The sequence below is a fragment of the Odocoileus virginianus genome, unplaced genomic scaffold, assembly GCF_023699985.2.
Source record: "Odocoileus virginianus isolate 20LAN1187 ecotype Illinois unplaced genomic scaffold, Ovbor_1.2 Unplaced_Contig_2, whole genome shotgun sequence".
NCBI classification, from domain to species: Eukaryota; Metazoa; Chordata; class Mammalia; order Artiodactyla; family Cervidae; genus Odocoileus; species Odocoileus virginianus.
Window position 1 is genome coordinate 3,120,851 of NW_027224319.1, and position 25,258 is coordinate 3,146,108.

General features: G+C 44.5%; 1 protein-coding gene across 4 annotated transcripts in view; it reads left to right on the plus strand.

Moving 5' to 3' along the window:
• Positions 1-25,258, plus strand: part of LARS2 (leucyl-tRNA synthetase 2, mitochondrial) — a 258,562-nt gene that overhangs the window by 92,642 nt on the left and 140,662 nt on the right. For 2 of the 4 annotated variants that reach the window (XM_070463342.1, XM_070463341.1), the window contains exon 1: positions 23,419-23,582. The exons of 1 other annotated variant lie outside the window; for it this stretch is intronic. The gene's annotated coding sequence lies outside the window, so the exon portion shown is untranslated. Of the gene's footprint in view, positions 1-23,418; positions 23,583-25,258 lie in introns of those variants that run through there. One more of the 4 variants, XM_070463339.1, reaches the window with a different exon arrangement.

Sequence of the window (25,258 nt, forward strand, 5' to 3'; positions counted from 1 at the left end):
CCCATTGATTTAGCATCCATTGATAATACTTTTGGACAGTGATTATTACAGTGCTTTTTGTCTATTGCTGATTTCCTATTCTATCATTCTTTCTACATTTATTGATTGGAAATCTACTGTGAAGAACTGTCCCATCTCCTTCTTATTTACTTATTCAAGTATTTATTTACATTAGTATGAACTCATGCATTCTCCCCCTGTGGGTTATATGTGGTTATTTGTTTCTCAGATTATCTCAGATTTGGCCTTTGGAAACTCTCAGACTGGCTCTTGTGTGTATAGGAGTATTTTTTTTTCTTTTTTAGTTTTTATTTTTATGGTAGTAGTAATATATGCCTGAGTAGAGGGTACATGAGAACTTTCTATACTATATTTACAATTTCTCCTAAATCTGTAATTATTTCAAAAAGTTAAAAAAGTTCTTGTTGTTCAGTCACTCAGTCATGTCTGACTCTTTGAGACCCTGTGGACTGCAGCACACCAGGTTTCCCTGTCCTTCACCATCTCCTGGAGCTTGCTCAAACTCATGTCCATTGAGTCGGTGATGCCATTCAACCTTCTTATCCTCTGTCATGCCCTTTTCCTGCCTTCAGTCTTTCCCAGCATCAGGTCTTTTCCAATGAGTCAGCTCTTCTCATCAGGTGGCTAAAGTATTGGAGCTTCAGCTTCAGCATCAGTCCTTCTAATGAATATTCAGGACTGATTTTCTTTAGGATTGACTGGTTTGATCTTGCTATCTCGAGTCTTCTCCAGCACTACAGTTCAAAACCATCAGTCTTTCACCGTTCGGCCTTCTTTATGGCCCAACTGTCACATCCAAACATGACTACTGGAAAAACCATAGCTTTGACTAGACGGACCTTTGTTGGCAAAGTAGTGTCTCTGCTTTTTAATATGTTGTCTAGGTTTGTCATAGTTTTTCTTTCAAGGAGCAAGTGTCTTTTAATTTCATGGCTGCAGTTACCATCTGCAGTGATTTTGGAGCCCAAGAAAAGAAAGTCTGTCACTGTTTCCATTGTTTTCCCATCTATTTGTCATGACATGATGGGACCAGATGCCATGATCTTTGTTTTTTTATGTTGCATTTGAAGTCAGCTCTTTCACTCTCCTCTTTCACTTTCATCAAGAGGCTCTTTAGTTCCTCTTTGCTTTCTGCCATAAGGGTGGTTTCATCTGCATATCTGAAGTTGTTGATATTTCTCCTGGCAATCTTGATTCCAGTTTGTGCTTCATCCAGCCCAGCATTTCACATGATGTACTCTGCATATAAGTTAAATAAGCAAGGTGACAATATACAGCCTTGACGTACTCCTTTCCCAATTTTGAACCAGTCCATTGTTCCATGTCTGGTTCTAACTGTTGCTTCTTGACCTGCATACAGGTTTCTCAGGAGGCAGGTAAGGTGGTCTGGTATTCCCATCTCTTTAAGAATTTTCTGCAGTTTGTTGTGATTCACACAAAGGCTTTAATGTAGTCAATGAAGCAGAAGTAGATGTTTTTCTGGAATTCTCTTGCTTTTTCTGTGACCCAACATGCATGAATGCTTAGTTGTCAGTTGTGTCTGACTCTTTGCATAGACCCCATGGACTGCAGCCTGTCAGGCTCCTTTGTCCATGGGGATTCTCCAGGCAAGAATACTGGAGTGTGTTGCCATGCCCTCCTTCAGGGGATCTTCTCAAGCCAGGGATCGAACCCAGGCCTCCCACATTGCAGACTGATTCTTTACCATCTGAGCAACCAAGGCTATGATCCAACAAATGTTGGCAATTTGATCTCTGGTTCCTCTGCCTTTTCTAAATCCAACTTGAACATCTGGAAGTTCTCAGTTCACATACTGTTGAAGCCTGGCTTGGAGAATTTGAGCATTACTTTGCTAGGGTGTGAGATGAGTGCAATTGTGTGGTAGTTTGAGCATTCTTTGGCATTGCCTTTCTTTAGGATTGGAATGAAAACTGACCTTTTCCAGTCCTTGGCCACTGCTGAGTTTTCCAAATTTGCTGGCTTATTGAGTGCAACCCTTTCACAACTCAGCTGGTATTCTATCACCACCACTAGCTTTATTCATAGTAATGCTTCCTAAGGCCCACTTGACTTTGCACTCCAGGATGTCTGGGCTCTAGGTGAGTGATCACACTTTTGTGGTTATCCAGGTCATTAAGATCTTTTTTGTATAGTTCTTCTATGTATTCTTTCCACCTCTTCTTAGTATCTTTTGCTTCTCTTAGGTCCATACCATTTCTGTCCTTTATTGTGCCCATCTTTACATGAAATGTTCCCTTGGTATCTCTAATTTTCTTGAAGAGATCTCTAGTCTTTTCCCATTCTATTGTTTTCCTCTATTTCTTTGCACTGATCACTGAAGAAGGCTTTCTTATCTCTCCCTGCTATTCTTTGGAACTCTGCATTCAGATAGGTATATCTTTCCCTTTCTCCTTTGCCTTTTAGCTTCTCTTCTTTTCTAAGCTATTTGTAAGGCCTCCTCAGACAACCATTTTGCCTTTTTGCATTTCTTTTTCTTGGGGATGGTCTTGATTCCCTGTCTCCTGTACAGTGTCATGAACCTCCGTCCATAGTTCTTCAGGCACTCTATCAGATCTAATCCCTTGAATCTATTTGTCACTTCCACTGTATAATCGTAACGAGTTTGATTTAGTTCATACCTGAATGACCTAGTGGGTTCCCCTGCTTTCTTCAGTTTAAGTCTTAATTTTGCAATAAGGAGTTCATGATTTGAGCCACAGTCAGCTCTTGGTCTTGTTTTTCCTGCCTGTATAGAGTTTCTTCATCTTCGGCTGCAAAGGATATAATATAACCTGCCTGATTTCGGTATTTACCATCTGGTGATATCCATGTGTAGAGTCTTCTCTTGTGTTGTTGGAAGAGGGTGTTTGCTATGACCAGTGTGTTCTCTTGGCAAAACTCTGTTAGCCTTTGCCCTGCTTCATTTTTGTATTCCAAGGCCAAACTTGCCTGTTACTTCAGGTATCTCTTGACTTCCTACTTTTGCATTCTAGTCCCCTATAATGAAAAGGACTATCTTTTTTGGGTGTTAATTCTAGAAGGTCTTGTAGGTCTTCATAGAACCATTCAACTTCAGCTTCTTTGGCATTAGTTGGGGCATAGACTTGGATTACTCTGATATTGAATGGTTTGCCTTGGAAATGAACAGAGATCATTCTGTCATTTTTGAGATTGCACCCAAGTACTGCATTTTGGACTCTTGTTGACTATGAGGGCTACTCCATTTCTTCTAAGGGATTCTTGCCCACAGTAGTAGATATAATGGTCATCTGAATTAAATTTGCCCATTCCAGTCCATTTTAGTTCACTGATTCCTAAAATGTCAGTTCACTCTTGCTATCTCCTGTTTGACCACTTCCAATTTACCTTGATTCATGGACCTAACATTCCATGTTCCTGTGCAATATTGCTCTTTACAGAATTGGACTTTCCTTTCACCACCAGACACATCCACAACTGGGTGTTGTTTCCACTTTGGCTCAGCCTCTTCATTCCTTCTGGAGCTAATTTTCTTTGCTCTTCTCTAGTAGCATATTGGACAGCTAGTGACCTGGGGAGTTCAGCTTTCAGTGTCGTATCTTTTCATACTGTTCATGGGGATTCTCAAGGCAAGAATGCTGGAGTGGTTTGCCATTCCCTTCTCCAGTGGACCATGTTTTGTCAGAACTTTCCAGCATGACCCATCTGTCGATGGCCCTGCATGGTATGGCTCATAGTTTGATTGAGTTAGACAAGGCTGTGATCCATGTGATCATTTGGTTAGTTTTCTATGATTGTGGTTTTCAATCTTTCTGGCCTCTGATGGATAAGGAGCTAGAAAAGTAATATATATTTTAAAAGTAATGTATGCTCATTATAAAAAATCAGAAAATACAGCAAGGTATACAAATGATTATCTCATCTCCTAGACTTATTAACTGTCTGTATTCTGGTATGTTTCTCTCCATTCCTTCATTTTAAATGGTATCATTCCACAACTGTGGCAGCTCTGAGCACTAACATTCTGGTTTTGTAATGGAGAAAATACCAGCCAGGGAGACTGGGGTTAATAAAGCAGTAATACCTCCAGCCCATCGTCTGTGTATCTGCAACAGGCCCCCAGCCCTCCTGGTGCTGGACTACATCTAATCCCTCCCCCACCAGCTTGTGAGGTGTGGTGATGTGGGCAACACCAATCAAACGGTGTACCGGAGGGTCTCAGTGTACTGAGTCAGGGAGAAGAAGATATCAAGGCTAGTTAGCAGAAACAGGAGTTAGAGCTAGTTAATCCAGGAGAATGTACACAGGTCAGGTTGACTTGAGGTGGGTGGGGAGGAGGTTGATTAAGATGATCAGAGAGACAGAAAAGAGGAGAAAACCAGAAAATGTCAAATTTTTTTCATTTTTGCTTCAAGGAAGCAGAGGGCAGCCAAGAACTCAGTGGGTGTTTGTAACCAGACTTCAGGCATTGGTCAGGGGTGAACTTCTCACTTGCACTGGGTTGCCCTGACAACCTCCTCCTTCTGGTATTGACATGATGGTGAGAAAGAAGGAAAAACAGGCAAATGAAGAAAATAGTCATTAGAGGCGGAACCAGCTGAGGTCTGGCTTGCTTCCTCTTGCAGGGAGGTCCAGGTGGTGGGGGAACCCTGGGAGCAGCAGCGGGCTCTCGGGCTGTGATACAGACAGAGGCATGAGGACTAGAGGGAGAGGCGGGGTTTCAGAGATGGACTTGGTGGGTACAGGGGTGAACTTGAACTCATGTGCCAGAGACTTCTTTCAGAAATTATGGTGAAGCCATTCACCACAAATTGAATCTCACTGGTTGCATATCCCTTGCTTCCCCTGCTCTTTTCTTTAAAAAAAAAAAAAAAAAGATTTATTAACTTTATTTTTGGCCATGGTGGGTCTTCATGGCTGCGTGGGCTTTTTTCTAGTTGCAGCGAGTGGGAGCTCCTCTTTGTTGTACGCGGGCTTCTTGCAGTGGCTTGTCTTTGCAGAGCACGGACTCTAAGCACTCAGGCTTCAGTACTTGCAGCGTGTGAGCTCAGTAGTTGCAGCTTGAGGGCTCTAGAGTTGCTCTGTGGAATGTGGAATCTTCCCAGACCAGGGACTGAACTCTTGTCTCTTCATTGCAAGACAGCTTCTTAACCACTGGACCACCAGGTAAGCCCTGCCTCCAGCTCTTTTCGAATTAATCAAGGTTGCTTAAAAGGGATCTCCACAACCTGGAGTCAGGAAATGGCAGCCACCCACTCTACCAGCAGAGCTCGGCCACCACATCAGCCTGGGGCTTAGAGTCCTCTCTCCTTCTGGGTCTTACCTAGAAGGGTTGGGACCGTCAGAGGAGGGAAGAAGAATGGAGGATGGAGTCCGCAGTAGTTACTATTCTATTCTCTTTCCAGACAGGGAAACTGAGACTGAGACATTAAGTGTCTCACTCACAGTCACACAGCTAAGATGTGTCTGGGAGTCAGACCTAGGCTGGATCAAGTCAAAATTTTGCTGGGGTGTTACCTCACTCTGTGGTACAGAGTAGCGGTTCCCAAGCTCGATCATGCATCTGAATCCCCTGGAGGACTTTTTAAAACACAGAAGGCTGAGCCCCGATTTGGTAGATCTGGGATGTGGCCTAGGAGTTTGCATTTCTGACAAGTTTCCAGATGGTGTTGATGCTGCTGGTCCAGGGACCAGTTTGAGAACTGCTTACATAAAGCAAGCGGTTTATGCCTTGGACCTTGAGTGCAGTCTTTGTAAAACAAAGAGTAGGACTGGTTTGCAGTCTTAAACTGAACACCTTTTCCAGAGGGGCGTTAGCCATGGGGCAGGGATACAAAGGTTGAGAGAACTTTACTTCTAGCAAAATAACTCCTTGGATCTCTACATATGAGGGTTCTATATGAGATTTTATTGGAAAAGAGCTTTCTGCTATTAAACCTAAAGCCAAGAGTTATAAACTACAGAACTAAAAGATATTAAATACTGTTTTTTCCTGTTATCTATTCCTATGGCTTAAAACAACAATGGTTGTAATACACAATTTGTGAATCAGAAATCTGGGCAGGTCTACCCCTGAGGTTGGATACTCAGCGCTACTCAGCTGGTGTCCGGGCTGGTCTGGAGGGTCCAAGATGGCTTCTCTCACCCCCGACCCTTGGTGGTGGTGGTTGGAAGCCTGTTGGCTGGAACATCTACCCTCGCCTCTCCAGCAGGATGGTTTCCGGGTAATTGGATTTCATGACAGCTCAGGGTCCAGAGTAAGTGTCCCAAGAGACAGAAAACAGAAAGCTCCAGTCTCTTAAAGCCCAGGCCTGGAAACCGGCCCAACATCACCTTGCACGCATACGTGCTAAGCCGCTTCAGTTGTATCTGACTTCATATGACCCTATGGACTGCAGCCCGCCAGGCACCTCTGACCGTGTGATTCTCCAGGTCAGAATACTGGAGTGGGTTGCCATGCCCTCCTCCAGGGGATCTTCCTGACCCAGGGATTGAACCTGCATCTCTTACATCTCCTGCATTGGCAGGTAGGTTCTTTACCACTAGCACTACCTGAAAAGCCCCCAGCATCACTTTATCACCTGCCATTTGTCCACATTGTAACTAGAGGTTCTGTCCCCAGATTCACGGAGAAGGGACATTCCACCTGACTTCTCAGTGGGCCGTAAAGAATACTTTGTGGCTGTCTCTTTGAACTCAAAATTCATCCTTATTTTGATAAGCTCCTGCTCTTCAAGTCAGGTGTGGTGAAAGGATGAGACTTTGGGTGGGGCTGGGGGGTGGTAAGTGTATTTGGCATGAGGGATAAAAGTAAAGAACTGGAGCAGAGGAGGGGTTGTAATAAGTCCTAGAACACCTGCTTTTTTAAGTAATGTTTAGAATTCGTTTTTGGCTGTTCTGGGCCTTTCTTGCTGCACACAGCCTCTCTCTAGTTGCAGCGAGCAGGGGCTACTCTCTTGTTGCGAGGCGTGGGTTTCTCACTGCAGGGGCTTCTCTCTGTTTCTGTGCAAGGGTGCGCAGGCTTCAGTCGATGTGGCTCCCAGACTCTAGGACGCAGGCTCAGTGGTTGTAGAGCACGGGCTCAGTTGCTCCTGCAGCAATCCTGGACAAGGGGTTGAACCCATGTCTTCTGTATTAGCAGGCAGATTCTTTACCACTGAGCCAAGCACTCGGAAGGAAGCCCCAGAGTACCTGCTTTTAAGTCCAGTCATCATGCTGGAGGAAGCCCCTATAGAGAGAAACCAGGTCCCCCACCTCCGTCCCAGGGGTCCAGCTGAGCTCCCAGCCCGTGGGCAGCTCACAGGGGAGTGAGCCAGCGGGGAAGGTTTGGTCCCCAGCTCCAGTTGAGCTTAGCTGGCGGCGGATAGAGTGACATGATGCTAAATGGGCCCATGTGATGGTTTATGTTGTGTGTCAACCTGGCTGGGCACAGTGCCCGGATATTTGGTCAGCTATTACAAAAATATTTCCATGATGTTTGGGAAAACTGTTTATCAAACAGTGCTTTAGGGTCTCTGTGTTGCAGAACGTGTCCTAATTTGGCCACGTATTGCTGTCCGTACAGCACACCTGGAGCCTTGGAGAGGGCTGATCTGGAGTTATTGAGAGTTTCCTGGCACTGAATCTTTATTCTGTTTTGAAAGTAGGTCACCCTGGTCAGTTTCCACTCTTTTAGAGGGTCTCCTTTCTAGGAGAAGAGGGGTCTCCTTCTTGGGTGAAGGGAAAGCATTTGTTCTCTTCCACATCATTTTGTTCTCTTCCATCAGAGAAGGACTGTGGGTCCATGAGTGAAGACCTTTCAGCCCGGAAGCCGCTGCTTCGTCACAGCCCTCCCTCCCCCAGTTCTTGAGGCTTCTCCTTACTATGAGCGAGTTTGGACCACTCAGACGTTCTAGAGCAGAACCAATGAATTATTCACGTGCTTTCTGCTGGCAGAGATGCTAATGAGATGCTCCTGCGTACATTAGTGTAATTCCTGGAGATTCTTTTTGCTCAGGACCACTGCTTCTGCCCCCTGTTGGCCGTGGGGAGAGGTGGGGTCAGGTGGGGTATGGGATGGCAAAGAAGCCAAGAAACTGAAGACTTACTAGCCAGCAGCTCATGTCTAGGAAGGCCAGAGAACTACCCGTCTTCCTAAATCCAGTTCTGTGGACTTGAAGAATGAACTTCCAGAAGCTGTCTTCCAGTCACTCAAGCAGGACAGAGCTCAGATCACCTCCTCCAGGATGCCTTCCCTGGTTTACCCCTCCCTGCCATGCCTTCTCCTTCCTTTCCAGGCTGAGATGTATCCCTCCTCTGGGTGCCTTAGTCTCTGTGCTGACCATCATCGTAGATGATGGGGGGCGGGCTCCACTGTCCATCTCCACCACTACACTCCAAGCTTCTGAGCACACGTGTTCAGTACCTTTCTTCTCGTCCTCTCCAGGACCTAAGGTGACACTCTGTGTACAGATGTTCGGATGTTTGATGGGTGGAATTGAACTGTTCATACGTGATTAGTTCAACTCAGAAGGAAACGTGGCTATTTTGATAGGGATTAGTCTTTGCCTTTGAATCCGCTGAGCAAATTTAACATGTAAACAAGATTCAGGTGGAGAGATATTAAGCACTCTTAAAAAAAATCTATTCCAAGAACTTTGGCAGCTTCCATTTGATGAACAGATAGCTAATTTCAAATTGATTTAGATGTATTTATGCAAGTAAGTTCAAAAAGCCCAATCTCTAGTTGGCAAAATTCTGTTAATTCTTATTGTCTTTTACTGTATGACCTTAGAAGTAATTCATTTTCATTTCATCTTCCTTCCTTCCTATTTATTAAGGTTTCATTATTCAAGCTTCCCACTTGTTCAGATGGGACTTTGCTCCCCAAATTTAAAGAATAAGTAAATGTGTGCATGCTCAGTCACTCAGCCATATCTGACTCTTTGTGACCCTATGGACTGTAGCTCACCAGGTCCCTCTGTCCAGGGGGATTCTCCAGGCAAGAATACTGGAGTGGGTTGCCATTTCCTCCTCCAGGGGATCTTCCCAACCCAAGGATCATAAACCCACGTCTCCTGTGTCTCCTGCATTGGCAGGTGATTCTTCACCACTGAGCCACCTGGGAAGCGAGTAAGTTAAGTATTAGGAAGTAAATCAGTGGTCATATATATATCTTGTCTTATTTCTGTGTTACTTTTGTGTTGCAAGGGGCTTCGTCACACCAAAGCTATTGCTCAGATCTTCTTAACCATGCAGTCTGCGGGCTGGCTGCATCGGCATCTTCTGGGAGCCTGCTGGAAATGCAGACTCTCAGCCCTCCATTTCCCCGGACTTATCCCTGGGTGATTCACATGCATGTAGATGTCTGGGAACAGAGGTTTAACTAACCTGGTCAGTGTACCTGTTTCATCCCTTGAAGATGAGGTGGGGAGTGAATCAGAAGAGTATTGAATAGATACCTCTTTGCGCTTTATCAAACTAAGTGGCCTATACTTTTATGGCATCTACACACTAGAAAAGTTTCCTCACCTGTCCCACCCATACCTTCTGGAAGGGGCAGCCTCACTGCCTGTAAGGGACTGCCATTAACCCCATTATATGCATTCTCTTCCTCAGTCCTTAGGACAAATCTGTGAGGTAGTTACCCTCCTGTCTCTCTACTGGTGAAGAGCTTAAAGATTAGAGAGGTGAAATAACCTACTTGCTGCCACCAGCTTGGCACAGCACCTGACCTGTAATGACCTGTAATATGGGTTCTATAATGGAAGGCTATCAGCATCCTCCACCTCTTTCTGGGAACAGGGTGGTCCAGATTTAAATGGCTGCAGAAGAGTCCAGTTGACTCATAAACTGCACTGTCATCTTCCATTTTTAACCCTTTGCAGACTCTTACATGGCATCTGCCACCCTGGGCTGAGAGTCGAGGACGGTATCTCATTGCTTGCTTCTCAAGCCCAAGGCTTCACATCCTCTTCAGTGTGGTCCTCCTCCTCCTCAGTCTCCTCCTTCTCAACCTTCTCCTTCTCTCCTTCATCCAACTTCTCCTCCTCTTTCTCTTTCTTGTCTATCTCCTCTTCCTTCTATTCCCTCTCCTCTTCTTCCCAACCCCCCATTTTTTTAGATTTTTTAAAAATTGAAGTATAGTTGACTTGGGGTTCTCTGGTGACTCAGATGGTAAAGAATTCGCCTGCAGTGTGGGAGACCTAGGTTCGATTCCTGGATTGTGAAGATGTCCTGGAGAGAGGGAACAGCTACCCACTCCAGTATTCTGGCCTGGAGAAGTCCATGGACAGAGGAGTCTGACAGGCTACAGTCCATGGGGTTACAAAGAGTCAGACACTACTGAGTGACTTTTACTTCCCTGGAGGAGGAAATGGCAGCCCACTCCAGTATTCTTGCTGGGAAAATCCCATGGACAGAGGAGCCTGGTGGGCTACAGTCCATGGGGTCACAAAGAGTCAGACACAGCTGAGCACATTCACACACTTAGCTGACTTACAATGTTGTATTAATTTCTGCTGTTCAGCAGAGTGATTCAGTTATGTATAGATACATTAAAAAAATGTTCATAGCATCTTTATTCATAACAAAAACCTGGACACATTTCAGGTGTTCAGCATTAGATATGTCACAGGAGTGTGTAGTTTCCTTGGTTCTATCTCACCGCAGCAAAGATTTGAAATGGCAGACCAGTGTTACAGCTCAGTTACAGCTCAGAGTTTTATTAGGCAAGTAAAGGAAAGTACACCCTCAAGGCATGAGGGCAGGCCGACCCCAAAGGAGAGGCGTCAATCCAACTTGGCTTCCTCTTTTTATATATTTTGTCTCCTTCCTGCTGAGCCTGCCTGTACCAATTGGGCTAGCCAAGAAGGGGGCATGTTTGTTTCACCTGAAGTTCTCACTCTCAGTCTGTGGATTTTCTTTTGTTCCATTTTTGTGGGCTTTTCCCCTTCTTTGTCTTTTAGCCACCACCATTTTGGACTCCTTTTTCCTATTCTAACTACCTAACATTCCCCCCTCAAGAGATGGGAGGCCCAATTCTTTGGGAATAGGGGCATTGAGGTCTCTCTGGCTACTTCCTGCTGAGCTGGGATGGTGAGGGGCATTGGGCCTCCCCCTCTTGCTAGTCTCAAACTGCAGAGTCTTTATAGCTGTGTCCATCTAAGGGTGAGTGATGTTTTCTGTGGCTGAGTGTAGTTTTATATATCCTTGTTGAACTAGCACTGCATTTTGTAGCTTGTTGACCTGGGCAGAGACAAAATGGGTTTAACAATTTTAATACATGGAGCAGTCATAAGCAGTGGCAATGTGGTGATAACAGGGGTTAGTAGGAGCATTAGCCAACTCCAAATCCCCCTTCACCAGGAGAAAGATCCCCCAAAGAGAGATTGTAGCCACCCTGAGAACTCTCCAGCTCATTCTTTGAGATCCTGTAGGATCTGAATGTTTTTCTTGAGGACTGTGAGACTTCTTCAACTTAGCTGGAGGTATTTACCCAGAAACAACATGTCTCATTCAAGATGACTCAAGTCCCTCCTTGTTCAGGGATCAGGAGATCTATCTCCTGTCTATTTTGGAGTACAACCTCTGCCAAGCTGTGTTGACTCTTTAGAGCTATCCTGAGAAATCTTATCCCCAGAAACTTAATTTTGGGGGTGTTCATTAGAATGACACTCATTTGTAGTCCTGAATAGGTATCTGAGATCTCCCAGTGGTGTACAAGTGTGTTGAGTGTCCTCTTCTGTTTTCTTCTGCGGCTTGACTCGTGATTAGTGAATCCAAGAGTTGTGGTCTGGTACCTTGACTGCTTAACCAGAGGTCTTCTGGAATCTGAGACTGAGCTGCGTGAGCTTTCTGCTGAGTTTGTTTTGCTGTCCTGGTTTCCAGCACACAGGCTTCTTGGTCACTTCCTCTGTGATGTGTTTCCATCACATTCAGCTTCCACAGTGTGAGCTCTCACTACGTTTGGCTTCTGCTGTGCTTGGCCTCCACCTCGTGGGGGCTGAGCTAAGGTTGCTTCTGCCAGGTTACGTCCAGGTCATGGCATCAGATATGTCGGGAGAGTGTGTAATTTCCTCAGTTCTGTCTCACCACAGCAAAGATTTGAAATGGTGGACCAGTGTTACAGCTTGGTTACAGCTCAGAGTTTTATTTGGCAAGCAAAGGAAAGTACACCCTCAAGGTGTGAGGGCGGGCCGACCCCAAAGGAGAGGCCAATGCATTATTTTTTATATTCTTTTACATTATGGTTTATCTCAGCATATTGAATGTGGTTCCCCATGCTATACAGTAGGACCTTGTGATTTATCCATCCTATGTGTAATAATTGGCATCTGCTAACTCCAGACTCCTCATCCATCCCTCCTCTTCTCTGCTTCCCCCTTGACAACCGCAAATCTGTTGTCCGCTCTGTGAGTCTGTTTCTGTTTCCCTTTATTCTCCTCCTTCTCCTCCAGTGTCCAAGCACTTGAACTCAACGTAACTCTTCTCCCCATCTCCCCCTCCCTTCCTCCTTTCACCCTGGTTTCCAGGTACAGAATTCAGACAACAATGATGATGATGATTTTATCATTGTTAGTTTGGCCATGCAAGATTTTTGGTCCCTTTCCCCCTTTATTTTCATCTTCTACCCTGGTGGCAAGGAGGTCATTCAGCATAAGAATACAAACTGTTAAGAAAGCAACCAACATTGTAAGAAAAAGGCTGTTTGTCTTAAAGACTTAGAAACTCTGTAGGGGAGGAGAAGGGACAAGGTGGGTAATAAGGATCACAGGGAAGGAAGGGGGAGAGAAAAGAGAGGAGACTGTTAATAGAGAGAACTCCAGAGTGCTCCTCAGACACACAGTCTGGTTGTTCTGAAAGGGGACTAGGAAGAAAAGCACAGATGTTTTAGCATCATCCTCTCTACTTAGGGTATGTTTACCACCAGCCACTGGGAAGCCCCAGGTGGCTCAGTGGTGAAGAGCCAGTGTGCCAATGCAGGAGACGCAAGAGATGCAGGTTGGATCCCTGGATTGGGAAGATCCCCTAGAGGAGGGCATGGTAACCCACTCCAGTATTCTTGCCTGGAGAATCCCATGGACAGAGGAGCCTGGCGGGCTACAGTCCATGGGGTCACAAAGAGTTGGACACGACTTACAGACTAAGCATGCATGCATTGGGAAGCCACTGTCAGGTGAAGAAGATACCAGCAAGTCCTTCCAGCCACTGCAGGACCTTAAGGGACAGTTACATTACGGTTACCGCTAATACCAGGCCACCAGTTCTTAAGCTTCCTCTGTGTAACCGGCACTTGTTAGATTCCTTCTGTACACGACTCCTGCACCTCACAGATTGGGCAGAGTAGGGAACTGAAGCCTGTGCTTCCCCTATTTGTGTGCTGTACGGTTGGGGCTGTCACACACTTAACTAGATCTTTGGGACTGACACACAACTTGCTGTCCTCTGTGTACAAAACTGTGCTGCTCATCAAAGATCAGAGGAGCATGCCTATTGACTTAATTTATTGTCTACTTGGGAAGAAAAGATACACACACATAAATTCAAGGGCCAATTACCTCTACAAGTGATGTCAGAAGACGGTCTGACTAACTGCCAAATTAATAGCAGAGATGTAGGACCTAGGAGATCTTACTAACTTTTATTTATTAAAATTGTGATGACTCAACAGGTAAAGAATCCACTTGCAATACAAGAGGTGCAAGAGATAGGTGTTCGATCCCTGGATCGGGAAGATCCCCTGGAGGAGGAAATGGCAACCCACTCCAGTATTCCTGGTTGGGAAATCCCATGGACAGAGGAGCCTGGGGGGCTACAGTCCGTGGGGTCCCAAAGAGTTGGCCACGACTAAACAACTGAGCATGCACATACATTAAAATTGCAGATATCACCAAAAGATGGGCAAAATACATTTCACACATTTGCAAATACCTATGAGTAACCCAAAGCCCACTCTCAGGCTGATGGTGGTGGTGGTTTAGTTGCTCAGTCATGTCCGACTCTTGCGACCCCATGACTGTAGCCACCAGGCTCCTCTGTCCGTGGGATTCTCCAGGCAAGAATACTGGAGCAGGTTTCCATGCCCTTCTCCAGGGGATCTTCCTAACAATAAGAAATTCTGAATCTCTTCAGGTCAAATGTAACTCAATACTGTCTTGTACATTCAGTATTTCTTCAAATAGGATTATCTTTTTCTAGAAGCAATCACAAGGCCTAAGGAGATTTGCAGCAATGGAAACGATTTTTTCCTTCCCTATAATGAACAGATTAAAAGCTAATCCCAAGGTTGATTTCAGTGTCCAAAGATAATTGTGGTATGAATCACTCCAAGTGGGTTTTTTCGTATATACTCAAGAACAGCAAGGCAGGGGGTAGAGGGAAGATGTAAAATTTTAGAAGTCAACAAAAGAAATCACATTCAGCAAACTTTATATCCTGGAAAGGAGGCCAAAAGGGATACTTTTTAATATCAGGCATCTAGGGGAATATGTACTGATTGTACTCCAGGTCACTCAAGACCAAGATGGCTCTTCAGAAATGAATCTTCTCCCACCTACAGACCTCTAAGATGCTGGCTTTGCAAAGATCATTATGAGTTTTTTTGACTCGTCAGTGCTAGGCTTAGTTTTCTTTCTTAACTTAATTTTATTATTTATGGCTGCACTGGGTCTGCTGCTGCAAGCAGGCTTCCTCTAGTTGCAGTGTTGTTCACGCACCCGGTCGTATGAGACCCCATGGACTGCAGCACACCAGGCCTCCCTGTCCCTCACCATCTCCCAGAGTTTGCCCAAGTTCATGTTCATTGCATTGGTGATGCCATCCAGCCATCTCATCCTCTGATGCCCTCTTCTCTTCTGCCCTCAATCTTTCCCAGCATCAGGGACTTTTCCAATGAGTCATCTGTTCACATCAGATGACCAAAATACTGGAGCTTCAGCTTCAGCATCAGTCCTTCCAGTGAATATTCAGGGTTGATCTCCCTTAAGATTGACTGGTTTGATCTCCTTGCTGTCCAAGGGACTTTCAGGAGTCTTCTCCAGCACCACAGTTCAAAGGCATCAATTCTTTGGCATTCTGTCTTCTTTACAGTCCAGTTGTTATAGCCACGCGTTCCGAGAAACAAAGTCATTCAGAAGAACAATGCAGATAGTGGAGTGCAGTTTATTACACCTGCGGGCCCAAGGCAGAGTCTCCTCTTAGCCAAGGGCCCCAACCAGCATTTATGAAAATCTTTTATACCCTATGTGTATGTGTCCGAACCCACCACCCCAAATTCTTTGAGATTTACAAAGGAAGGGTAAATACAATCACAATAACCCCATCATTCATGTGTTATGTGTTGAAACAGTTAATAATCAATAAGCCTGAGGTTACATTCCAACCAGTAATAACCAATAAGTCTGTGGTTACATTCCGATAGGTACTGTCCGGAGGCAGGGGTGATTAAAGTATGTTTTCTCTTAGGCGATGAGTAACCTGGATACGATCTTCAAGGTTCCTCTGTCCGGAGGGGGTCTTATCCTTCCATTGTTGTTCCCACAGACACTAAGCAGAGAGTTCAGAGTCCATTGGAGAGGCAGCCGAGCATGATCAGCATGGACAGGCCTACGATGGAGTCCAGGTCCTATGAATTCCTTCTTCACAGCTCTCACAACTGTAGGTGACCATGGGAAGACTATAGCCTTGACTATACAGACTTTTGTTCGCAGAGTAATGTCTCTACTTTTCAACACACTGTCTAGGTTTGTCATTGTTTTCCTGCCAAGAAGCAATCATCTTCTGATTTCATGGCTGCAGTCACCATCTGCAGTGATTTTGGAGCCCAAGAAGAGGAAATCTGTCACTACTTCCATCTTTTCCCCTTCTATTTGTCATGCAATGATGGGGGCAGACATCATGATCTTAGTTTTTTTTATTAAATAGTCTTAAGCCAGCTCATTCACCCTCCTCCGCCCTTCTCAGAGGCTCTTTATTTTTTTATTTTGTTTTTTTTCTTATTTTTTTTTATTACCTGAAGGTGAATTACTTTACAGTATTGTAGTGGTTTTTGTCATATATTGACATGCATCAGCCATGGATTTACATGTATTCCCCACCCCGATCCCCGCTCCCACCTCCCTCTCCACCCGATCCCTCTGGGTCTTCCTGGTGCACCAGGCCTGAGCACTTGTCTCATGCATCCAACCTGGGCTGGTGATCTGTTTCACCCTAGATAATATACATGTTTCGATGCTGTTCTCTTGAAACATCCCACCCTCGCCTTGTCCCACGGAGTCCAAAAGTCTGTTCTATACATCTGTGTCTCTCTTTCTGTTTTGCATATAGGGTTATCGTTACCATCTTTCTAAATTCCATATATATGTGTTAGTATACTATAATGGTCTTTATCTTTCTGGCTTACTTCACTCTGTATAATGGGCTCCAGTTTCATCCATCTCATTAGAACTGATTCAAATGAATTCTTTTTAATGGCTGAGTAACATTCCATGGTGCTCAGAGGCTCTTTAGTTCCTCTTGGCTGTCTGCCTTTCGAGTGGCTTCGTCCGCATGTCTGAGGTTGCTGATCACTGCTAGTTGCAGTGAGCAGCGGCTCTTCTCTGCTTGTGTTGCATGGGCTTCTCTTTTAAGTGGCTCTCTTGATGCGGAGCACGGGCTCTAGGCGTGCGGGCTCAGTAGTTGTGGCGCACAGGCTTTGTTGCTCTACACCATGTTCCATCTTCCTGGACAGATATCGAACCCGTGTCCCCTGCACTGGCAGGCAGATTCTTAAACCACTGGACCACCAGGGAAGTCCCTAGGCTCAACTCTCATGCCAGCAAGAACTACTAAAGAAAAAAATTATTCATGACACTAAAAATAGCGAGGCAGACTTTATTCAGAATGGCTTTTGCTGTAGGTAGAGGGACTGCTGCAGTGGGGTTTTGCAGGAGGGGAGAAAGTTCAGGCTTAGCTCTGAATATGACAAGGAAAAGTGGAAGTTTATAGCCAAGGATCAGAGTGTCAGGGGATGGAAAATTAATAGGAAACATCAAGGGTAAGGGGAGAGTCTGGCTAAGCCAGCCTAACAGGAGTCTTGCTGAAGGCAGGCCAGGATGATCAGACATCCCTTGGGAGTTGGTGGAGGATGATGAAGGGCAGAGGGAGTCTGGCCAAACTGACTTAGCAGTATTCTTGGTATGATTGGGTCATGCAGAGATAGACACAGAAGTCCATAAGTTGAGGCCTAGTTGGAAAGAGGATTCTGAGGCAGTTGGCTTCAGGTATGGCTTGATCTGACAGATCCCTCAGTAGCACCAGAACCCAATTTGTCTCTCAGCTTCCTGCCTTCATTCTTAGCAGACTCGTCTAGCTGGTTCTGGGATGGCTGCTGCAACTCCTGAGATTTTTATTTCCACACAGCAGGGAAAAGAATCTGGGTTCTGTCTCTGTTCCCCACAGAAGTCCTGGGCTTTCCTCTGGTTAGTTTAGTTAAGATAATGTGCTTGCCTCAACTATCTCTGTGGTCAGGGGATGGAATGACTGGATTGGATTAAGTCAGAGCTCAGACCTAGGGTATGTGGGGTAAGGTCAATTTCTTAAGACAAAACGGCTCAGATTTAGAGTGAGGGTTTTTTGTTTTTGTTTTTTTTTCTTTTTAAGAAAAGTCCAGAAGCAGTGACCAGAAAAGGGGGAGTAATAGATAAGAGGGAAAAATCATAGGTAATAAGCCTATCTATACCTTCAGTGATTTGACTGTCACAGCTGGGGCATTTTTATTGAAAAACCATCTATAAAGTAGCAAGAATCTTGCCTGCATCTCCATAATGGAGGCCTGAAAGTTGTGCCTAGAAGATCTGAATCAATGCCTGAAACATGACAGCTCAGATAAGAATTTACATGGCTGCCCCAGGATTCATTTTTTAAAAGGTCACAAAAACATGGGAATAAATGTCAAGTTGGAATTATTTATCACTCTTGCACCTTGAAGTCATTTCTAGTCAGTTTACTTTACCTAGTGAGGTAAACAGGGGAAAAGACTTGTTTTTACACTAAGGGAAGAAGCAGTTGGAAGAAATGGAGACCCCTATTCCTAGAAATTCCTGACACACAGGCTTTTGTATTAATCAAAGAGAGTGTAGAGCAAGGTGCAAGAGGAAGGGAAAATGAACAAAGGGTAAAGGAGTAAAGCTGGGCAGTGATTCAAATAAAACTCAAAAGATGTTAAGAGAGCCCACAAAGAACTCAGGACTTCGGTCATTAAAATTTTTTGAACAGTGCTTGAATGAATCCAGAATGTCTAAACCTTGATAGGTTCCAACAGGGTAGGCTGGGCAAGGTGAGGAGGGAAAAGGGTGAGGAGGTGGAGTGGAAAGGACCAGAAAGAGACCATCCAAGAGGGTGGCTGGGAAGAGAGAAAGAAGGGGGAGGAGGAGGAGGAAGAAGAAGAGAAACTTGGAGGATCAGACGCCATAACATGAAAGGCACACGGATGGCAGGAAAGGCAGGGGCACCAGGCAGAGAGAAGTAGAGACACAAGTTGCATATGAGAGTCTTCTTGAGGTCAGGGAAGCGTGTTTTCTTTATCCTTGTCCACCCATGTCCTGATGCAAGGCCTGGCCCTTACAGCAAACATCAAGGCAGGGGAGACTCCCAGAGAAGCATGCAGGAAAGCCGAAGGGGAAAACATGGGGGTGGGAGATGGTTCCAGTTGAAGATCGGGTGCCAGCAATTAAAGGATGCGCGAGTTAATAAGTTGGAAGGAAAGTAACATTTGCAAGTCTCCATGCTATAGAAGCTCTCACAATGTAGGGGGAAAGGTAGTGTAATTTCTGAAACAGAATTGAGCATAGAATTTAAAAAATAAGTGTTTTTCATTTTTTAGTCAAAAATCAAAACCTCAGTGTTCTCTTTTTTAAAGATTTATTTATTTCATATTTTGGCTGTGGCGGGTCTTTGTTGCTGCACGCAGGCTTTCTCTAGCTGTGGTGAGCGGGGGCTCCTCTGCGTTGTGGTGTGTGGGCTTCTCATGGCGGTGGTTCCTCTTGTTGTAGAGCACAGACTCTAGGCACTCGGGCTCAGTAGTTCTGTCTGGAGGTCTCTAGAGCACAGGCTCAGGAGTCGTGGCGCATGGGCTTACTTGCTCCGAGGCATGAGGGATCTTCTTGGACCAGGGATGGAACTGGTCTCCCTTGCATCACAAGGCGGATTCTTGACCACTGGACCACCAGGGAAGTCCTAAAAAACTTCAGTGTTTTAATACAGAGAGTAAAATGTGAAAGTCTACCTCTGTGAGCTAGGCATCCTGCCCCTTCTCACTTCTTAGGCTTCTCTCTTTTTTTAAAAAAAAAAATGTTACACACTGCGTTGGTTCCTTCTTTGACTTTACCATCTCCACCCCTGCCCCCAACATGTTTGTGCATTGTCTGTTCCTTAAAAAAAAAAAAAAAAAAACGCACCAAGAAGAGCTCAGCTCTCACTGCTGTGGCATGTCTGCCCCATATTCAGATCTCAGATTACATCAGGAAGGGCATTCTACAAAATACCTGACTGTACCCTTCAGAAGTGTCCGGGTCATACAAAGCAAATGAACATGTACCCATTAGACAATGTACCCTCCTCCCACTCCTGAGCATCCACCCTTCTACTTTCTGTCTCTGTGAATCTGACTGCTGTAGGTACTGCATACAAGAGGAATCATATAATACTTGTCCTTTTGTGACTGTTTATTTCACTTCGTATATCTTCAGGATTGATCCATGTTGTAGCATGTGTCAGAATTTCCTTCCTTTTGGGGTGAAATTTGTTGATCCATTCATCATGATGCACTCTTGGCATCACTTCCATGTTTTGATTACAGCCAACAGTGCCTCTATGACATGGATGTACAAGTAACTCTTTAAGATCCTGTTTTTGGTTCCTTTGGGTATCTACTCAGAAATGGAGTTGCTGGATCATATGGGAGACTCTATATTCTCTGCCTTTTCATCTCCTGAAGCTGGATTCCTTGCTCTCCTTTGTTCATGGTCCTTCCTTCATCTTCTAAACCATCAGGGCAGTATCTTGTTCTGTGGTCACATTCTCTTTTTCTATCTCAGATTTCCCTCTGCCTGTCCCTGTGTGATTGTATTTAGGATCTACCAGGATAACCAACCCAAGATAATCTCATCTCCACGATATTTAATTTAATCACATGCAAAGTCTCTTTTGCCATATACAATAATATTCACAGGTTTTAAGGATTAGGACCTAGATATCTTTGGGGACCACTATTCAGCCTACCACACAAGCTAATAGAAAAAGCAAAAGGAACAAAGAAAACTATTGTAGAGAAAGACCCGTGAAAACACTGTTCCTAGAGATCATCACAGGAAATAAAATAGTATGAGACATAGTCTTCTAGATTTCTTGCCATGCATATACTAACACATGTACTTCATTTATTCCCTTTCTCCTTTTTGCAAAATTGAAAGTGGGATAACTTTTTACACAGCCCAGAAACTTGTGTCTTTCATTTAATAATGGATCTTTGTAGCAAGCTCTTTAAGAGTGGAAGAAATTTACTTTCATGCTACTGTCTTGTTTGATGTAAAAATAGCAATTTTCCAGTAAAGCAAGTGAACTTTCAGAAAAATTCTATTTGAAATAATCTCCTAGAAATGTCAGCGTTAACTTCAATTCATAAGAGGAAAGAGATATTTTGAATCAAAATAAAGGTGAAGGCCACTTAAGATTTAGTGTTTTGGGTGAATTAGAGAAAGGGCACTCTAGTTATATGTGCATACAGCATGACACCCTTGAAGGGTATGTTACTTTGTATGGTTTGTTAATGTAAGAGTCAGTGCTTCTGATGTTCTGCCATCAACTAGCTGTGTGATCTTAAGCTATATCCAGTCTCTGGACCTCAGTGCATCCTTATCTTCGAAATGAGAGGATTGACCTGGAAGTTGTCTTAGCTAATGATCCTTCATTCTGCACTTTGAGAAGGGCACTATTTTAGCAGGTGTTAGAGACCCAATTTTGAATACCAGAACTTTTACACTTAACCATCTGTATCTGTGATTCTACATCAGTGGATTCAACCAACCACAGATGAGAAATATCCCCACCTCCCAATTCCAGAAAGTTTCAAAAAGCACACTGGCACCTATTTACATGGCATTTACATTGTTATTGTTGTTCAGTTGCTCAGTTGTGTCTGACTCTTTGTGGCCCCATGGACTGCAGCACACCAGGCTTCCCTGTCCTTCATCATCTCCTGGAGCTTGCTCAAACTCATGTCCATTGAGTCAGTGATGCCATCCAACCATCTCATCCTCTGTTGTCCCCTTCTCCTCCTGTCTTCAATCTTTCTCAGCATCAGGGTCTTTTCTAATGAGTCAGTTCTTCTCATCAGGTGTCCAAAGTATTGGATCCTCACCTTCAGCATCAGTCCTTCCAATGAATATTCAGGACTGATTTCCTTTAGGATTGACTGGTTTGATCTCCTTGCAGTCCAAGGGACTCTCAAGAGTCTTCTCCAACACCACAGTTCAAAAGCATCAATTCTTTGGCGCTCAGCTTTCTTTATGATCCAACTCCTCACATCCATACATGACTATTGGAAAAACCATAGCTTTGACTAGACAGACCTTTGTTGGCAAAGTAATGTCTCTGCTTTTTAATATGCTGTCTAGGTTGGTCATAGCTTTTCTTCCAAGGAGCAAGTGTCTTTTAATTTCATGGCTGCAGTCACCATCTATAGTGATTTTGGAGCCCAAGAAAAGAAAGTCTGTCACTGTTTCCACTGTTTCCCCATCTATTTGCCTTGAAGTGATGGGACCAGATGCCATGATCTTAGTTTTTTGAATGTTGAGTTTTAAGCCAGCTTTTTCACTCTTCTCTTTCACTTTCATCAAGAGGCTCTTTAGTTCCTCTTCACTTTCTGCCATAAGGGTGGTGTCATCTGCATATCTGAGGTTATTGATATTTCTCCTGGCAATCTTGATTCCAGCTTGTGCTTCATCCAGCCTGGCATTTCACATGATGTACTCTGCATATAAATTAAATAAGCAGGGTGACAATATACAGCCTTGACATACACATCCTTTCCCAATTTTGAACCAGTCTGTTGTTCCATGTCTGGTTCTAACTGTTGCTTCTTGACCTGCATACAAGTTTCTCAGGAGGCAGGTAAGGTGGTCTGGTATTCCCATCTCTTGAAGAAATTTCCACAGTTTGATATTTACATAGTATTTTCATTGTATAAGGTATTATAGATAATCTAGAGATGATTTTAAACTGTACAAGAGGATGTGCATAGGTTATATGCAATATCATACCATTTTAACGAGAGACGTGAACATCCTTGGATTTTTATATTCTTGAAGGGTCCTGGCATACCTTGGGGTGACTGTTCTGACTTGCTTGCTGTGCTAAACAGCCCCATTGGGCCTCAGTTTTGTTCTTCAGTCCTCCGTTGTCCCCTTCTCCTCCTGCCTTCTATCTTTCCCAGCATCAGGGTCTTTTCCAATGAGTGATTCTTCGTATCAGGTGGCCAAAGTATTGGAGCTTCAGCTTCAGCATCAGTCCTTCCAATGAATATTCAGGATTGATTTTCTTTAGGATTGACTGGCTTAATCTTGCAGCTTGGTAAAATGAGACTGCTGGACTAGAGTGTTCTCAAGATTGTTTCTAACTCTCACATTCTAAGACAGTTAGTCTCAAACTTAAAGTGTGCCTAAGAATTCCCTAGAGCTTTGTTAAAATGCAGAGTCCAATTCAGCAGGTCTGGGATGGGGCCTGAGACTCCACATTCCTAGCAAGTGAAATTGACGCTGGTTTGAAGTGTACACTTAATGAAAAAGTATTTGGATTTTGAACTGTCAGGAAACTTTGTTAAAGGCTTGGAATTTGGCAAGAGATTAGCATGTGGGTGGTTTGCTGGTCTGGGGACTATCTGGTGCTGTGAGGTGTGCATATTTGCACACAGTGTCTTCTACTGTCCATACATAAACTCTTTTAGGAAAGTGGGTGGTCAGGTATCACGCTTTCCTGACACCCAGCCCAAGTGTCAAGGGAGAAAAACACTGTATCTCCAGCTTTAGCCAGGTAATTCCCCTCCCAGAGCTAGACCATGGATGTGGTGGAAGAGGTTTTAACCACCACGTGGTCCATTAAGGATCAAGACGTTGAGAGAGGAGGCAGATGGACTTTGAACCGTGGCCTCAGGTTTCCTCCAGTGGTCTTTACACCACGTGCCGCCTAGGAGCACTAAGCTGATGGCTTTCACACGTCTGCTGCAAGAATCTGATACTTGTATGTTCAGAGTTTTGCAGTCGCCAAACTCTGGGTGGAGTACTGGATTCAAAGGCGGGGCTTGGAGCCGGAAGGCGGTGCCAGTGACCGAAGAGCGGAACCCGGGAACTGTAGTGTGGCGACCCCGGCCTCAAGGAATGCCGGGAGCCGGGACCAGGCAGCGCTCCGCCCCGTTCGGCTCAGCCACCGCCTGTCTGTGTCTGCGGCGGCCACTATTGATAAAGTTGTTGTTCTGCCAACATGGCGGCGCCCATGGTGACCGGCCGGGCCGTGTTCGCCTGAGGTGGGAACCGAGGAGTAAGGAGCCGCAGGCCAGAGCCTGTGAGCAGGTAAACCCGTGACCCGCGCTCAGCGGGACTCGAGATGCGACCTGATCTCCTCTCTCCGCAGACCGATAGATTTCGACTTGCCGGGAGCCAGAAGGGAAAGTGCGGTCTGGGTTCGGTGATCTCGGAGCTGTGCAGTTTCCTAATTGGAAAAGTCTCTGAGATCCAGATCTTAACACTCTTTGAGCCAGTGACTCCGTTGATAGCTCTGGGCCCTTTCCCAGAAAAACGCATATGTACGCAGAGTTTTGTACTCTAGTCCCTCTCTCCACTCTTCCACTACCCCGGTTGGTCCCTGAATCATGTCTGTGACCCACAGATGATCGTCACAGCATGTTAGGTCCTCAGAGATCATCTGGATTGACTCCTTCATTTTAAGGAGAAGCTGGTGTTCCGGACAGAAAATAATTTCTCCAAGGTCAGGTAGAGATTTAGTTGTTTGCACATAACTTGGCTCCTTGTTAATTTCCCAGGTACATTTTTGCACACTTTTCTTTTGGGTGCACACTGTGTCCTCCTGTGCTTTTCTCACATACTGTTTATTTGCCTGTCTTTTCCTACTCATCTCCTAGGTTTCTCTGTCCCTATATGATTGTTGTTTTGGGTCCAGTTCTCAGGCCTCTCCTTCTATGGTCACATGCTGGTACCCCCACCATTCTCAAAAAGCTTAAACCCTCAGTGAGGTTGAGATCAGGGCTGACTCTTAAAGAGGAATAATGGGGATTGATGCTTTGGAAGGATGTGGTAGAAGAGACAAGGTTCAAACATCTAGGCAAGGAACTGGATGTGACAGAGCTAAGGAAGAAGAGGGCCAAGTTATCATAACACAAAGCATGAGTCACACCTTTCATATTCATGGTAGGGGCAGGGTGCTCTAATAAAATGACTGCTCCTTATCAGCAAGAGGCAGTGTCCATCAGGGCTTTGGTGGTGGCGTGGCCCATAGCAGGGCCTGGGAAGTAAAAGAAGGGAACTGAACTGAACTCCAGAGCTGCAGTAAATCATAACCCTGAGTGCACTATGTGCTGAGTCTGCCCGAGTTTTGGGGTTCCCCTAACATTAAGGGTGTGGACTTCTCTTAAAGGATCTTGACACATATATTACCACATTGCTCCCCAGGGAGATGGAATCAATTTACATTCCACCAGCAGTGTATAAAAATGCACATCTCTTTTCATAACAGATTTTTGCCAATGTGATAAGCAAAATATTTCCTTGTTATTTTAATGTGCATTTCTTTGTTTAGTTATAAAGTCATTCTTTTTTTCCTTATATTCGTAAGTCATTTGTATATCCTCTTTTTTCCTTTGCCGACTTTTAAAATTAGGTTTTTGATATTTCTCTTTTCATATGTGAATTCTTTATAGAGAAGGGTAATCTTTTTTTTTTTTTTTTTTGGTAGTTTTAGCAGTTTTCTTTCAGCTTATTGTTTGCTTCTAATTTTTTTTTTTTTTGTTTGTTTGTTTGACCACACTGTGTGGCATGTGAGATCTTCTAACCAGAGATCAAACCTGTGCCCCCTGCACTGGAATTGTGGAGTCTTAACAACCACCTCCAGGGGAGTTCCCAAATTCATGGTGTTTTTGATATGCAGATTTTAACATTTTTTAGAGAGTTTTATTAATATTTTTCCTTTACAATTCTTCCATTGCTTTTATGCTAGGACAGAACATCCTGCA